Raw genomic sequence first — 5,131 nt, 5'->3', positions numbered from 1 at the left:
TTAAAAGAGCCACGCGTCCGCGACCCCTCCAAACCCGGGCGGAACCGGCCAACTAAGGCAAACCCCAACCCCCTCGAAATTCCGCGCGTCACATCGGGTGACTGACGGCCGCTCTGACAAACGGTCCGTAGTGACCGAGACGAGACACAAAGGCGCCTTGCTCCGGTGCCGTGCCGATTAATTGCTATTTTGTGCTTGTGCTGCGCGCTGCTGCGGTGCTGCGTCCCCTGCCTGCGGTCCCCTGCGGCGGCCGGACCCTCGCGTCCAGTTCCGCTGCTGCGTCCCGTCCTCGTCCCTCTGCTCTGCCCCGAGAGCCTCAAGGGGCCGCTCAGCGCGCTCTGCCCCGAGCCCCGCGGACCCGCGCGCCATCCGCCCGCACGCATGATTGTCCGTTAGAGCCGCATTACGCTAACAGGGTGCGAGAGCGAGGAGGGAAAAAATTCAGCGGCCAATGTGGATTTGATTATGTTTCTTTCTCTCTCGCTCTCTTTCTCTCTCGCTCTCGCTCGCTCTGCTCGCTCTGCTCGCGCTGTAGGCGGTGTGCGGTGAGTAGCAGCAGCGCGCCCTGAGCCGCGACCCGCGCCGCCGCCGCGCAGCCGCCCTCCCCCGGAGCACGCGCCCAGCACGCGTCTGTCGGGCCAGCCGGCCTGGGGGAGTGCGCGCGGAGCTGTGAGCCGAGCGGCGGCGGCAGCCTGCGCGGGGGGGAAGACCTACAGTACCAACAACTTGCCATCATTTTGCCACTTGGTTAAAACAAAGAGTATATTAGCTGCGAAATGATTTGTACGCTGCTGTGTTTACAAAACGCGCTGCAGTTTCGCCACCGCTTGCGCTACCCCCTGCCCTCCTCCTACACCGCCGCCGTCACCTTGTGCAACAACTGCGCCACACGGCCCTTCCCGCGCGCGCCCCCCATCCCCCATCCGATGCCATCATCTATCAGGGCCTGTAGTGTTACTGCGGGAGCGCTGCTCGAGCCCCGCGCGCGAGTCGAGTTCAGTGGCCACGGTGAACTCGAAGCGGGAGGGTCAGCACCCCCCACCCCCCACCCGCCAACCCCCCGGCGGAGCACGCTCCTCTCTACTCGTGACGTACCCTCGAGCGGGAGCGAAGGGCCGAACCTCATGCCTCTCCCTCGCCCTTATACCATCCATGTCTCTCACTCACACTTTAACAACCCCCTCCCGCCCCCGCCCTTTTCTAGTTCTCTCGGAGCTCAAACAAAGGACATAGGATTCGTGCGCCCTTATTTCACTCCATAATATGGTTATCTTTTAAGCCTTGATTGAAAGGCCTAAACTACTTTCAAAGTTTTAAGTTTCATCCTCATCAGGGGTTTAAAAGATGAACAAAATGTATTTACGGGTAATTTTCTAATTGGGTCTCGAACAACATTCGGAGAGTCGAAGACCTGTGTACGCCCGTGTCTTGTACCGAACGCCACCACTGCTGTCGCTGTCCCAGACCAGACGCCGCAGTCGAGGACCCCGCCGTCGCCTCGCCGGTGGGGGTGGGGACGACGCCTGCGACGCCTTTGCGGGGACGCCGCCGCTGCCGCCGCTAGCTCTGCCGACCCCCAGGCCGCCGCTCGGCTGAACACCGCTGGGGGAAGGGGGGGGGGGTAATGAATAAGGGAGACTTGAAGGGGTGAGTCGTGCCGTGCGGCGGCGGGAGAGAGACAGACGGAGAGAGAAACGGAATGAGAGAGGGAGAGGGGGGAGGAAAGAGAGGGACGGAGGGAGAGAGCGAGCGAGCAGACAGCGCTGCAGCAGCAACAGTACGGAGGGGGCCGATGGCTTTGGGGTGGGCTCGGGGCGCGCGGAGTGGCGTGGCGCGGCGCGGCGGCTCGGGGCGGGGTGGGCCTGAGGGTGGCTGTCAGGGGTTGCAGCCGGGCGGGGCGGGGCGGGGACAGTCGGTGGACGCCAGAGGTGGACAGACAAAGGGAGGGCAAGCGCCTGTGTTGTGCGTGCAGGCTGTCCGTTGGCTGTCCACCCCCGCTTGCCTCTGCCTGTATTTTTTTCCCTGACCGGTGGCGCCCCTCTCCTCTTCGTCAATCCCTGTCCCTCTGTGTGACGCCCGCGTCTCCACCTCGGGCTGAGAGGGTACCCTACCCACCCCGCAGCCCCGGGCGGGAGCTATACCGGTGAGGACCGGTTAACTGGGGTTGCGCAAGCTAGAGCGACGCTAGGGTCGACGCCAGGCTGAAGTTAGGCCCTTGGGCTCTTGATCATGTCGGATCTGAAGCGCGTTCCGGGCTCGGATGTCCGGCTGGGCCAACAACATCCCAGTGCCAGAAGCAGACGCCCAGCGACGCCCGGGTGACGCTCCGCGCGAGGCTATCCGGAGGGGCGTCCCGGGGCGCGGCGAGGGGTGGCGCGCGCGGGCTCAGCAGCGGCGCAACGGTCGAGGTCCTCCCTTTGTTCTGCCGGCGAGGCTTGGGGGGCGCGTCCGGGCCTGGCGCGAGGCTAGCGAGGGTGGGTCGGTACCTGTGGCTGCTCTGCAGGCTCCGCACCTCCCCGGCGCGCCCCGTGCGAGTACATGTACGCGGTGGCGGTGCGAGGCCTGCCCCGGTTCACAGTTCAGCTACCTGACACCCGCAGCAGGGGGTGGGGACGGGTAGGAAAGCGGTGGTTCTGCTGCGGGAAACTTGCGAGCGACGAGGGGAACTTCAGCACGTAGCGCCCAACTCGCACGACAGCTCTCTCCGAATCTCTTACTTCCTTCCCCGCGGGTAGTGGAAGTAGTAGCGGTGGCCGGACCGCCCGCCCCATCGTCGTGTCGCCCACCGCCCCCGCAGGGCAAAGTTAGACCACGCCGACTGCAATGTACTTTGTCTCCCGGACAAAAACAGGCTAATGGGAGGTTTGGATGGCGAGCGACGTCGACGACGCAGCTCTCCGCCGATCGCACGAGCCCCCCCCCACCCCTCCCCTCCTGCGTGCGACGGGTAGCGGGAGCACGGGTACCCAAACAAAGAGCCGCGCAGCACCCGGCGCAGCCCGGCGGGGCGGGGTACGGAGGGGTGCGGCGGGCGGCGGCGGCGTTCCCGGGGGGTGAGCCCGAGCGCCCTCTACCCCTGCGCCGCGCTGGGGAGGGGGAGGCGCTGGCCAATGGCGGCGCCGCTTGCTCTCCCCCTCCCCGCTCGGCCCCGCTCGGCTCGGCTCGGCTCCCTCTCGTCCTGGCCGGCGGGCTGCATGGCCGGCTCGAGCTCGTCCTGCTCGCCCTGCTCAGCGAGGCAACGCCTGGCAACGCCTCGGAGGGGAGCGTTCTCCGTTCAGTTCAAGTCTAGTCAGCTCCAGCGACTCGTCGACCCGACCCGACCGTCTCTCGTGGTGGTCCTCGAAGGGACGACGCCAGCGCACGGAGCCGAGTCGAGCCGACCCAGCGGAGTTCGAGCCGAGCGGAGCCGAGCCGGGCCGCCCCGAAGCATCCCCGGGCCGGCGCATCTTAGCGCCCCAGCCAAGCGCAGGAGGCTCTTTGTTTACCTGTTGTGTGTGTGTGTTCGCGCGCTCGCCTGCGCGTGTGTGAGTGTGTTGGGCCCCAAGTGCCGCAGCTCGCCGCCCGCGCGTTTGTGGGTGTGAGTGTCAGTGCCAAGTGACGGACGACGGCGACCCTCCGGGTGCCCGCCGAGGACAAGTTTTACCAGTGCCCCATTGTGGCTCACCGGATCCTGAATGGGAGGCGCCAGACGCACGGATGAACAGGCGCCTCTGTCTGTTTGTGCGGAGAAAAGCTTAGGTGAGTATTCCGACTGCTCGGTGGGTGCGGGGTGGGCTGTCACAGGGGACGGCGAACCACAGCAGCGGGTGACGCAGCGTCGCGTCGCTCACCTTCTGCGGGGTCGTCGCAGGATGATCGCGCCCCGACGTGACACCTCTACGTCGTCCTGGTGACGCTCCAGTGAAGCACTGCTCTAAACGGTCCTGGCGTCACATTCGGTGAGGTCAAGTCGATGTCCTAGAGTGATGTTCAGGCGGTCGGGTCTTCCTTTCGCGTTGTTGTCGCGTTCTGACGTTTACGAAATGACGTGTCGGTGACGCACCCTCATGGGAGGGGATCGCAGGGTTTAGTGACGGTGGTTGATCGTTGATCTCGGATCCTGAACGCTGAGGACCACCCTCGCCCCGGTGCACTTTCCCCCATCTGCTTCCGCCCGCCCAGCCTCGGGGTCCAGCGCGGGGCAGGACAAAGGACCCGCTCCATCCCCGCTGCCTCCGGCCCGTCACGCTCCGCCCTGCTCCGCCCCGATAGCGACCCTGGCCGGCCGGAGGTTCGAACACCAGCGGCGGCCGCACAGCTGTTCCCCTGGGACCTTTTTCTTTCTCCTTTTTCATCGCTTCCTGTCTCGGCCGACACAAAGAGGCGAGGAGGGCGGGGCGGGGTGGGCGCATTGTGATCGTCCTTCAGGAGCCGGATCCTGGCGATATCCTCGCGCACCCTATGTATGTCCCGCATGCCGCCCCGGAGGAAATCTCCTTGCAGCAGGGCCACCTACAGCAGCACGACGACTTACGACCGCCACTCAGGGGGCCGAAGGTGTGATTGTGTGAGCGGGGGCGGGCGTGAGCGCGAAATAAAGAAGAACGAGTGTCGCGGGGGTGCCAGGGCTCGACTCGTCTGTCTTCCCTGACGCTCATTCGAGGCCCGCTCCGCTAGCCGCTTCTCGCTCGCACAGTCTGCTTCAGAGCCAGCTGCTGCTGCTGCCACTGCCGCCGGCCAGGAGCCGGGCTGGCCTGCTCGATATTCAGATTGCTTCATTTGATCTCCGCCTCCGAATAAACCGGAGCGGCAGAGACGGGTCTTCGGCGCGGGTGTGTTTCCTGGTGTCGTCGCACCCGCCGGAGTCGGCCGTCCCTTCCCCTCTCTGCTGCTTCGGAGGCGCCCCCTCTCTCTGCTGCGAACAGAACTCGGCCCGTCCCGCGACAAGATGTTTTTCTTTCCCGAGTTTTCGTTTCCATTCCCGAATGGCGGGAAATTCAAATGGAGCTCCGAGGGTGTGGCGCAAAAGAACAAAGGGCGTTAGGCGGGCGAGGGGAGGCGCGGGGAGCGGGGTGGCATGTACGTCCTGTTGCCACAGCTCGGCGTGCTGCTCGGCACGGCGCGGCCCCGCGGCAGGGCGCGCCGGGGTGGG

The 5,131-nt window shown here is 65.7% G+C and overlaps 1 protein-coding gene across 3 annotated transcripts in view; it reads left to right on the top strand.

Moving 5' to 3' along the window:
- LOC113215748 (brain tumor protein) overlaps positions 1-5,131 on the top strand; it is a 50,493-nt gene that overhangs the window by 8,055 nt on the left and 37,307 nt on the right. Inside the window, exon 1 of one of the 3 annotated variants that reach the window (XM_026435422.2) lies at positions 3,273-3,738. The exons of the other annotated variants lie outside the window; for them this stretch is intronic. The gene's annotated coding sequence lies outside the window, so the exon portion shown is untranslated. Of the gene's footprint in view, positions 1-3,272; positions 3,739-5,131 lie in introns of those variants that run through there. 3 annotated transcript variants of the gene reach the window in all.

This window comes from Frankliniella occidentalis, unplaced genomic scaffold, assembly GCF_000697945.3.
Source record: "Frankliniella occidentalis isolate FOCC.00 unplaced genomic scaffold, Focc_3.1 Scaffold39, whole genome shotgun sequence".
NCBI classification, from domain to species: domain Eukaryota; kingdom Metazoa; phylum Arthropoda; class Insecta; order Thysanoptera; family Thripidae; genus Frankliniella; species Frankliniella occidentalis.
Note: the sequence above shows the minus strand (reverse complement) of the source record. Positions and strands in the feature narration are given on the sequence as shown.